This window comes from Eptesicus fuscus, chromosome 12, assembly GCF_027574615.1.
Source record: "Eptesicus fuscus isolate TK198812 chromosome 12, DD_ASM_mEF_20220401, whole genome shotgun sequence".
In the NCBI taxonomy this organism is placed as follows: domain Eukaryota; kingdom Metazoa; phylum Chordata; class Mammalia; order Chiroptera; family Vespertilionidae; genus Eptesicus; species Eptesicus fuscus.
Window position 1 is genome coordinate 7,306,452 of NC_072484.1, and position 12,254 is coordinate 7,318,705.

Below are 12,254 nucleotides of genomic sequence, written 5' to 3' on the forward strand. Positions count from 1 at the left end.
TCACTTCTTCCACTTATTCTGCCAATCGATGATGAGGGATACCAACTTTCAGTACTTAATTATACTATATATCAATTTACTGTATCACATTTCATCCCTACCTCAGCTTAATGACGGTGTGCTGGAGGCTAATTCCAGCAGGTCATAAATGCAAGAAGTTCATCAAAAGGTTGATGAACCTTGGGGCTTCAGCAGGGCTGAATCATATTACCTGCTGCTGGAATAGCTGAAAGCATTTCCCCAAACCTGAAGACTTGCATATATTATTGCCTGCTACCAGACAGCTGAGGGCAGTTCTCCCAACCTGATAATCTTACTGTTTGCCAGACCTTACCTTTGATATGTATATATGATTTGCTATAGGGAAAAAATGTGTTAATAAAAAGCTAGGGGTCCAGAAACTCGGGGAACTTAGTTACTAAAGCTAAGCCTCCCTGGCTCCCCGAAAAATGCCTTCTAATTTTATATTTCATGTCTAGTCTCTTTATTAATTTACTCAAAGCCCCTTCTCCAGATTCCTGAACCCTTCTAGATGCAGATAACACCCAGCAACGGTGGGTATTATTATTCCCTTTTTACAGATAACGAAACTGAGGTTTAAAGGAACTGCTTATAGATAAACAACTTGGCAAAGGGCATTTAAGTAGGAAATGAAAGAACTTGACTCAAATCCTGGTTGGCAGGTATACTAAATCATGGTCTGCAATTGCTTTTTGTTCCCTAATCCTCTAAAAAAATTTTTTTTAAATCTCTATATACCTTGACACATTAAGTTGACAACTACATCTTTTCATCATAAGTTGAAAAGAACGTCATTTCTGTAATATTGGAAGTACTGTATTGACTTTTTTTAGAAAGTTACATCAATCCTTTATATTCATTGGAAGGCATATAACTATCATCTCAATTTGACATCCACCATCACCCATTTCAAAGACCACTCAAGAACAAGAATGCTCTGTCAGCAATCAGATATTTCCCACAGTTTGCCTCTTCCCCTGACATTGTTCAGCGATTCCACATCTACCACAGAATCTTACTTTAAAGGAAGACATTTTTGTGCTTTAAAACAGCAGTCACCAACCGGTGGTCTGCAGACCACTGGTGGTCCTTGAGGTTGGCGACCGCTGCTTTAAAATGTCCTATTGATCAACCTCCTTCTTTGCAACAAAAATATGTATGGAAACTAAAATATTAAACTTTTGTTTAGATTTCCTATGACCATAAGCCTTCAGCATTAAAATGTTGCACTTGGTTGATTTGCAATTGCACTTACTATCAGCACATGACTGAGCAAAACAACATACATGTCTGGCAAAGGTTAGCAGAAAATTCATTACCAGGCATCTCTTTAATGAGATGGATGGCTGAGCGAAGGACGAGGATGGTTTGCCCTGACTCAATTACAGGCTGCTTCTCTTCAATTTTTTCTTTGTTCCTTTTTGTTTGCGTTTTTAAAAAAATCTGGAAATGTTATTCTTCAGGGCAATACACAAGAGTACAATGCTGGATGAGGCAGGCCTTTCTCTGGTAACTGGGAAGAGGGCAATTTATAAAAGAAAAGCATGATCTCTAATCAAGGCACGTGGTCAGCTGCAGGAAGAACAAATGAAAGTTGAGGTTCTTGACAAAGATTCTCTTAAAAGGAGCCATGCATACAGACTGCTTGCAGAGCCCCTACTTGGGCCTTTTCCTTTAAGTGACCTCATTCTTTTGGAAGGTTTCTCAGCACTGTCTGCCTACATTGAACCCCTGGAGAAATTAAAGCATTGCTGTTTGATCCCCACTAGCACCAAAGATCAGGAGCGAGGCCCACGCTTTGGTATAAAACATTTCCCAGAGACCTGGCCAGTGTGGCTCAGTTGGTTGGAGCATCGTCCCATACACCAAAGGGTCATGGGTTCGACTCCTGGTCAGGGCACATGGCCAGGTTGTGGGTTTGATTCCCAGTCGGAGTGAGTACAGGAGACAACTGATGTTTCTCTCTCTCTTCTCTCTCTCTCTCTCTCTCTCTCTCTCTCTCCCCCTCCCTCCCTCCCTCCCTCCCTCTCCCCCTCTTTCTCTCTCATTAATAAACAATAAAAACATATCCTCAAGTGAGGATTAAAAACAATTTCCCAGATGAGCCTCACATGATTGTTGAGAACCTTTGCCTAAAACCTTCCTTTCTCATAAACTGAGGTTACAGCTAAAGTCTTCCGATGCACTATCCAATGTGTGCCTGGTCTAACCTGGGGTTCACCATGTGCCTAGTCTAACCTAAGATACACGATGTGCCTAGTCTAATCTGACAAGCAAGCATTGTAACTGTAAAACACATAGGGTATAAGCTAAACCCTACATGCTTCGTATGCATAAAAGGAATGTGCACTACCACATTAATAATATTTATACTGGTTACATGTTGAAATTATACTCTGAATATATTGGGTTAAATAAAATAGATCATTAAAATTATCATCACTTGTTTCTTTTTACTATTTTATTTTTGTTTTTTAGTAAAAAAAAATACTTTATTTTTTAATTAAATGTATTAGGGTGGCATTGGTTAATAAGATGAAAAAAAATAAGAACCATATGATGTCACTCATATGTGGGATATAAAACTGAAAGCAACAAATGAACAAACAGGAAAACCAAGTAAACAAAAACTCGTGGACATAGACAACAGCGTGGTGGTTACCAGAGGAGAAGGGGTTGGAGGGGTGGTAAAGGAAAAAGGGGGTCAAATATATGGTGATGGAAGAAGATTGGACTCTTTTTACTTTCTTAATATGTCTAATAACATTGAAGAGGCCTTGCATTATATTTATTTTGAAAGTACTGATCTAAAGCACAGAAAAATAGCCCTAAATTGTCCCTTAAATCACCTGTAAGACGCAGCACTCTTCCTCATCTAGTAATTCTTATGCTCAAAGAACAAGAGGGCCTGTTGCAGCTGTCTGGGTACTTTCACCTGTAGGGTAACCAGAAGGTCCCTGGGGCAAATAAGGAAGGGGTGGAAATGATAGTGTTTGCTTGTCAACCAGGTGTGCACACGCAGGTTAAAGTTCAGTTGAATCCATATTAATAGTTCATAAACTAGTTCTGTGAAGAGTAAATGAGCATGATGTGGGTTGAGGCAGCAGTCAAGTAAATAGGACAGGAGATGGCTCTCCTTGGCAGCACATTGCACGGGGTTGGCTTACACACCTGACCTTATTCCATGGTCTGGGCGGGTCTGGAAGACAAGCAGGCACATCTTCAAAGGTTTCCAGTTGGAAACCTTCCTCCCCACCAGCCACCCACCATCATTTTTCTCCTGGGCTAATGAACGCAAGAGTATTGTTCCATATACTGGTGGGTTGAATCCATCCCTGCTTGAGTCCCTACTACTCATTTTTCACCCAGCATCCTCAGTGATCCTTCTAAGTCCTATGTCAGATTAAGTCACTTCTCTGCTCAAAATCCTCCAGTGGCTTCTCACATCACTCATAATCAAACACAAAAGCCTTATGGTGAGACACAAAAGGCCCTCATGATCTCACCCCAGTTCCCTTTCCATTTCCCCTCCCATTGCTCACTCAATTCAAGGCACACTTCCGTCCCCAAACACATCAAGGACACTCTCGCCTCAGGAGCTGGCACCTACACCACCTTTGCCTAAATGCTCTTCCAGCAATTCCGTGCCTGGCCCGACACCTGCCTTCCCTCAGATCTCTGCTTGCAACAGGGCGGCCCTCCCTAACTTCTGATCTAAATGGAACTCCTGTGACCCTGCTGATCTGTCATCGCAGAGCGCTCTCACATCTGCTTGGTATTATGTCTATCTTTATCGCATGTGTCTCCCACTAGCACATAAAGGCCATGTCTCTCGTGATCCTCTCTCTGTGTCCCTACCGTCCAGAAGCGTAGGAGGCACATAGATACAGATAAATAATTGTGAAATGCCTGTGAGTGAAGGAACATCACCATGGGAAAACAGACCTGGAGAGGTTTAAATGATTTGTCCAAGATCATGTAATTTGAAACAGTCTTACAACTCTAGGTTTAATTAATCTAGGTAAATGGAAAGATTAATGGTCCATAAATAACTGCACCTTTTGCGCATATCCACACTTATTGGTTCCATGTACAGATTGCACAAATTATCTGCAGATAATTCAACAAGCTGCATAGTAAGTGCTTCAGAAAATATATTTTCAAATGTTAAATGTAGGAGCATTTTATGACAATCCAATCACGTACAGCAGTGTTGAGAACTGGTCTCCAACAGTAATCTACCATCTTTCTAGAAAATGGAATAGTTTCTTAGATGCTTACCAGCTGAGAACGGGGAAAAGTACGCATTTGCCAATGCATTCCAGAGAAGACTGAGGTACTGTTTCTGTTTTACTCTCCCTGCCAGAATGAGATATTTGTTTTTCTGAGCCAGCACATTAATTATTTAGAACTAGTAACTGTTTCTATTAGGTATAAGTTGGTGCATCTCAAGGTCAATTAAAAACTTATCTGGTGGTAATAACCAGTTTACTCTTAAATACCTCAATGCTATATTTCTTCTGGGTTGCATTTATTTGTTTCTTTATGATCAATGTAAAACTCCTCAAAATTGTGATCTGCCTTATCATCCACTTCCCAGGAAACTTGTGGTGGCTAGCCTCCAATAAGGTCCTCAATAGTTCTCACCTTCTAGTATGTCACACCCTCTGACCTTAAATAGGGCTGCGTAGGATCTTCAGAAAAGACAGTGATGGACTTCCAGTCAGGGCTGTTGAGCTGCCCCTGGTTCTCCCCCATCTCTCCGGTTGTCCTCCTGCTCGGCCCCTCGATGCTGGTGGACCTCAGCCAGTGGTCCTGGCCCTTGAGCCTGCAGGAAGTGGACAAGAGGCTGAAGCACCTGCTGCAGGTCAAATTCTTCGGGACGGAGGTTGACAAGCTGGGCAAAGTGCTGACGCCCACCCAGGTTAAGAACTGGCCCAATGGTATTTCACGGGATGGCCTTGATCCAAGTAAACTCTATACCCTGGTCTTGACAGACCCAGATGCTCCAAGCAGAAAGGACCCCAAATTTAGGGAATGGCACCATTTCCTGGTGATCAACATGAAGGGCAACGACATCAGCAGTGGCACTGTCCTCTTTGATTGTGTGGGCTCTGGGCCTCCCAAGGGCCTTCACCTCTACATCTGGCTGGTTTATGGGCAGGCCAAGCCACAGAATGTGACAATCCCATTCTCAGCAACCCATCTGGAGACCACTGTGGCAAATTCAAGGTGGCATCTTTCCGTAAAAACATATGACCTCAGGTCTCCAGTGGCCGGCACGTGTTACCAGGTAGAATGGAATGACTCTATGAGCAGCTGGCTGGGAAGTAGGGGAAAGCCAGAAGACACACATGGCCCCGGGGGGCCCAAGCATTGTTCTCAAGGTCAGTGGTGTATGTTGACTTCTCTCTTCCCTGTTCCCACTCTCACAGGCAAGACCTGAGCAGATAGAGGTGTAGGTGACTTTTCCTTCTGCCTGTCCTTTATCATTGTACAGGGTCACACACCCTGGATTTATGTTGATCAAATTTAAACTCCATTTTGGGGGTCTATTTTGGTACTATGATGTGGTCGTCAGATTATTAAAATAAGAATAACAACCCAGAATTTAAAGTCATATCCTTTGAAGAGCAGTACTGGAAAAAGCAGTCTGGAGAGTCCCTTTGCTGTTGAGCTGCAGGGCTGGGTGAGAGGTTCTCTGAAATCCATTAGTCTGTGCCTGTTAAATTTATCACTCTTCATTGGTATAACAAAAGACAGTTTAGAGTTGCTAAATGATGTGTTAATTCTTTTGTTTGATTATAGTTGAATAAAAATAAAAACATTGTGTTTACAAAAAAAAAAAAAAAAAAAGACAGTGACGTCCCAAGCTAGGTCATGAGAAATGTCGTGACTACCATTTTACTTTCTTGGATCACGTGCTCTGGGGGAAGCCAGCTGTAATATCACAAGAAAAGGTAAGTAGCCTGTACAGAGCTCCTCTTTTTGAGGAACTGAAGCCTCCTACCAACAACCAGCAATATGTGAATGAGCCTTCTAGGAAGTGGATCCCCCAGCCCCAGTCGAGCCTTCCGATGATACAGCTTCAGCTGACATCTTGAGTGCAACCTCAACAGAGACCCTGAGCCAGCTCCCGCAGCTCAGCTGCTCCTGAATTCCTGAGTTGAGAAACCCCGTGAGATAAGAAATGTTTGTTGCTGTTTTCAGCTACTGTTTTGGAGAAATTTTTAGGTAGCAGTAGATAACCAATACCCGGTAAGCATCTTAGAAAAGAGGCACATGCCATCGCTCCCTATTTGACATGGGCCAAGTTCTTGTTAACTACAAAGTAGCTACAATCCCAACAATCTTTATGAATATTTTTTTTCAGCATTTCAAGACAGCCAAACTAAAAACTATAGGCTTGACTGACAGTTAAAAGTTGAGCTTGGCTTTGCTGCTATGTTGCTTCCCAAGCATAGTTTGAATAAAATAAATCATTCTCTGGGCTGATTTATTTAATAATCTATAAAAACCTAGAAGCCAAAAGTCAATGTTTCACTAAGCCTAAATGTTAACCCATAGCCCACTTTTCATTTACACACATGAATTAGCTCTCTCTTTCCTAGATAACTTTGACCTTCATGGCAGTTCTATTACTGGATTCTGAAAGGAATAATTTTCTGTGGTGTGATTCCTTTTATAAATCTTCAAATTGTAAGACATTAAAATTACACTCTATTGGAAGAACAAGCATGGTTCATACCTGATTACATTTTCTTAATGTTAGTTGTGAACAAAGGATCAAAGCTAATTTGTCATAGTGGATCTGTGTTGAGTGAATATGTGCATTTTCTCTTGGGGGAAAAAATGTGCTACAGAACTAGAAATTAACTGGGTTAATATGTTTCTTTTGACAAATTCTTTATTCATGTCTGTCTAAACAGGTGCTAAGATAAAGAATCAAAAGAAGGAATTCAACTGTCATTCTCAGAAAAATCTAATAAACTTTGTGTCTATAAAATCAACTTTATATAAGTTAAAATGTGCATTTGCATCCCATCACATTTAATACATTACAAAGTCAAAAGTCTAGAAACAGGGAAAATTATATAATTCAGATATTTTAAATCTAAAAATTTATCATTCCCAAAACATCTTTTTAACCTTTTGCACTCGGATGTCGAGTCTGACTCGACACGGTTAGCATTGGTAGCAGCTCTTTTTATACTCTTTGAATGTATCAATAATTTGAAATATAAAAAAATCCAAATAAATAAGTTTGTATGAAAAGAAACTCCAGTTTTTTATTCTACTGCCGCGCTTTGTAAAATCTGGGGTATTTAAAAATTAAATCCCGAGTAGAATAAAGGAATCGAGAAAAAAGCAAGCGAGTGCAAAGGGTTAAAAACATTATATTTAATTTCAGCTTTTAGAGACAAGCCTTGCTTTAATGCAATAAATTTCTGCTTCAAATTTTCTCTTTTATGCTCTCTTTTCAAATCCTCTGATTAGGCTTGGCCTGGAAATATTGTTCCCAAATATTAAATTGCTATCCCTTGTCCCATATCCCCTTTGAGTTTTCAACAAAGTGTAACCCCTTTTAGAAACCTTTTGATAAATATTATTGTCCAAAACAATGTATCCTAATACTCAAAAGCTATAATTCTGAAAAAAAGCTGTATTTGTTCACAACTGTGTCCCTGGGCCCAGTATAATGCCTGACACAATTAAGCAAGAAAAAGAAAAAAAAAAAAGGCATCCAATCTGTAAATAAATAAATAAAATTGTCTGTTTGCAGATGACATCATCTTATATATAGAATATTCTAAACTTTCCACCAGAAACTGATAAAGTTCATTGACAAATTTAGTAAAGTTTCAAGTTACAAAATCAACATATAGAAATCAGATGTGTTTCTATACAAACAATGACATGTCTAAAAAAATTTTTTTAATTGTATTTCCAATAGCATAAAAAATAAAATATTTAAAAATAAATTTAACCAAGGAGGTGAAAGATCTATACACGGAAAACTATGAGTTTAATTAAAAAATTGAAGAAGTCACAAATGGAAAATTATCCTGTGTTCATGGATTAGAAGAATTAATATTGTTTAAATGTCCATACTACTCAAAGTCATCTATAGATTCATTGAAATTCTTATCAATATTCCAAAAGCATTTTCACAGAAATGGAAAAAAAATCCTAAAGTTCTTATGGAACCACAAAAGACCCCAAATACCAAAAGCAATCCTAAGAAAAAAGAACAAAGCTGGGGGCATCACAAGTTCTGATTTCAAACTATATTACAAAGCTAAAGTAATCACTATAGTACAGTGGTGGCATAAAAACTGACACATAGGCCAATAGAAGTGAATCCAGAGCTCAGCTCAGAAATAAACTCACACATATACAATCAACTAATATTTGACAAGGGAGCCAAGAACATTCAATGGGGCAAGGGTATCTCTCTAATAAATGATGGTGTTGGGAAAACTGTATAATTACATGTAGCAAAATGAAATTGGACCTATATCTTACACCACTCACAAAAATATACTCAAATTAATTAAAGACTTAAACATAGACCTGAAGTACAAAACTCCTAGAAGAAAACATAGGAAAAAATAAACTCCTCTACATTTGTATTAGCAACATTTCTTTAATATGACACCAAAAGCACAAGCAACACAAGCAAAAATAAACAAGTGGGACAACACCAAACTAAAAAGCTTCGCACAGCACAAGAAACAATCAACAAAATGAAAAAGCAACTGTGGAATGGGAAAAAAATATGTGCAAGCTGTTATGGGATAAGGGGTTAATATCTTAAATACATAAGGAGCTTATCCAACTGAATAGGAAAAAAAAAGCAAACAATGCAATTTTAAAATGGGCAGAGGACCTGGAAAGACATTTTTCAAAAAATGCACACAAACAGCCAACAAGTACATGAAAAGATGCTCAACATCTCTACTCATCAGGGAAACACAAATTAAAACCACAAGGAGATATCACCTCAAATCTGTTAAAGTGGCTATTATCAAAAAGACAAGGGATAACAAGTGTTGACGAGGATGTGGAGAAAAGGGAACCCTTGGGCACTGTTGGTGGGAATGTCAAATTTTACAGCCACTCTGAAAACCAGCATATATCTGGGTATATATCCAAAGGAAATGTAACCAAATCAGGATTCTGAAGGGGTAGCTGCACTCCCCTGTTCATTGCAGCATTATTCACAGTAGTCAAGATATGGAAACAACCTAAGTGCCCACCAACAGATAAATGGATAAAGATGTGGGGATATGCATATGTATATGTGTAAATAATGAAATATTATTTAGCCATGAGGAGGATCAAGGGGAAATCCTGCCATTTGCAACAATAGGGATGGACTTTGAGGGCATTATGCTAAGTGAAATAAGTCAGACAGAGAAAGACAAATACTGTATGATAGCACTTATAGGAATCTAAAGAAGCCAAACTTACAGAAACAGAGTAAAATGGTGCTTGCCAGGGGCTTGGGGTAGGGAAAATGAATAGATGTTGGTTAAAGAGTACAAACTTCCACTTATAAGATGACTGAGTTCTGGGGATATAATGTACAGCATGGTGATTATAGTTAGCAATGCTGAAGTATATATTTGAAAGCTGCTAAGTGAGCAGATCTTAACTGTTCTCAACACACACACACACACACACACACACACACACACACACACACACACGATCATTATGTGAAGTGATGGAGATGTTAACTATTTCTGTTGTGGTAATTAGTTAGCAATACATACATGTGTCAAATCATCATGTTGTGTACCTTATATTTACACAAGCTTATCTGTCAATTATATCTCAATGATGCTGGGAACACAAATGCTCTATTTTGGGAGTTTTCTGACAAATTCAAGAAAAAGAAAATAAGTGAGTGGTGGGCTGGGGCAGAGTAAAAAGAGGGAAGGTACTAGAAATAAGATCAGGGAGACAGGAAGGATGCACATCATAAGGATTTTGTGGCCAGGCTAAGATGTTAGTATGTTATGCTGAGGGATTGTCAAGAAAAGTTGTGCAAGATTTTAAAGTAGGAACCAAAACAAACGGTCTATGTGGGTTATCGCCATCTTTTGTCTTTGAGCTAAACACTGAAACTAACGTAAATGATTCTCGCCCACAGGAATGTCCATGGTGTCGGGTGGCATGCAATCATAACTGCCCTTATGACTGATACTGACTGCTTCTGTATCTATCAAGCAATTTCATTTCAGCATTTCTAATGGGATATATAGTTGTCCATTCTTTGGATTCTCCTTTGAATGAGTGGTAATGCCTTTGTTCCATCATTAATTAATAAGTATAATAAAACATTTGATCCATCTTCATTTTTCACTTGTAAGAAAATGAAGATTTTTGTCTTTTCAAAACATTATTCTTTAACATCATAAACACCTTCCACGGTAGGATCATATGCTACCAAACAAACATTCAGCCTGTCACCCAATTGCAACTTCCACCTTTTCGAGTTAATTCCACCAATCGCCACAGCCACTTGGCTAATCCTATAACCCAGCACACCAACAACCCAGACAGCAATTGCTAATCCGATATTTGCTAAGGATAAACTACAGAACTAAGCCACCACAGTTCCACGGCGTTCTCTGTACAGAAAACGTCTATGCCTACGTACCACCTTCGTCATGCCTCACAACCCATATCGGAGACCACACTGCACCCGCCCTTCCCTCCTCTCTCTCCTAAGGGACAAGCATACCTACATTACCAGAAGCCTGCCTACGCGGGAGAGAGTCATGTAGAAGTTTTTACAAACACTCGTTTCCTCTTCTCACTTTTCAGAGGGAAAAAAAGATGAATAAAATATGCTTAGTACATGTTGATAATTAGATTCCACCTCTCAGTTTTGTCATCACCTGACCTTGTATCTCTGCTTGGCAGCCACCCATGAACAGCATCTGCAAAATGTAAATTACCCTTCTGAGCAAGGATTATGTTTTCAAGTCTTACCTTTTTAGAGATGACTTCATAGGCACCTAGACATGCAGCAGATGTTGGCTTAGCCCCCAGAGACATTAAGATTCCCAAGGTAACTTCTTTTAAAATATATTTTTTTTATTTCAGAAAGGAAGGGAGAGGGAGAGAGAGATTAGAAACACCAGTGATGAGAGAGAATCATGGATCGGCTGCCTCCTGAACGCCCCTACTGGGGATCGAGCCCACAACCTGGGCATATGCCCTGACCAGGAATCTAACCATGACCTCCTGGTTCATAGGTCAATGCTCAACCACTGAGCCACTATGGCTAGGCTTCCATGTAACTTTTTAATGTGTTTTGCAAGTACAGTATCTTTGCTAGAATTTCTGAAGATAGTGTAGAATATGAGTTCTAAAGAAATGTGGATTATAGTCTATTAAAAACCTCTTTATTAAAATAGATTGTAGTTTAGCTCTAACCAGTTTGGATAGAGTGTTAGCCCATGGAGTGAAGGTTCCCAAGTTTGATTCCGGTCAAGGGCACATACCTTGGTTGCAGGTTCCCTGGCCCTGGCTGGGTACGTGCAGGAGGCAACCAATTGATGTGTCTCTCTCACATTGATATTTTTCTCTGTCTCTCCCTCTCCCTTCCACTCTCTCTAAAAATCAATGGAAAAATACCCTTGGGTGAGGATTAACAACAAAAAATAAAATAGCTTATAGTTTATTTACAAACCAATTTGTTAAAAATAAACCTATTTATTAAAAATATTCAGCCAAGTTAAGCACGAATCACAGTTGGTCGATCTGCTCTCCTGGGTCCTCAGGAAAATCTTCAAGACTTTCTCCTGAATCGTGTCACCATAGGTTCCTGTAGTGTGATGTCACCTCCTCAATTGTTTCCTCCCTTGCTCTCTACTCCAACCCCAAATTGCTATACTGAATTGGATTTATGATGTCATAGTCTCTTGTTTTATAAGAACCACTAGTAGTTACATGAAATCTTCTGTATTCTCTTCCTATAAAAGAGATGTAAAAATTCCTGAGCATTGGGCAATTTTTATTTTAAGGTAAGTAATTTGTTTCTATTTTCTCATTACCATGGAAGCTCCAAGCCAAATGTGTACCTCAGCTACAAGTTTGAATAAATGTATGGATCAATAATAATTGAATAAGTGTATAGATCACTATGTTCTAAGATCTTTTGCTTCCTTTTTTCTTGGCTTAGCCTTCACTACAGACTTTTAGGTTTTGCTATCTTC

At 39.2% G+C, this 12,254-nt stretch overlaps 1 pseudogene; it reads left to right on the top strand.

Moving 5' to 3' along the window:
- Window positions 1–4,641: 4,641 nt before the first annotated feature.
- LOC103285760 (phosphatidylethanolamine-binding protein 1-like) lies at window positions 4,642–5,355 on the top strand (annotated as a pseudogene).
- Window positions 5,356–12,254: the final 6,899 nt, after the last annotated feature.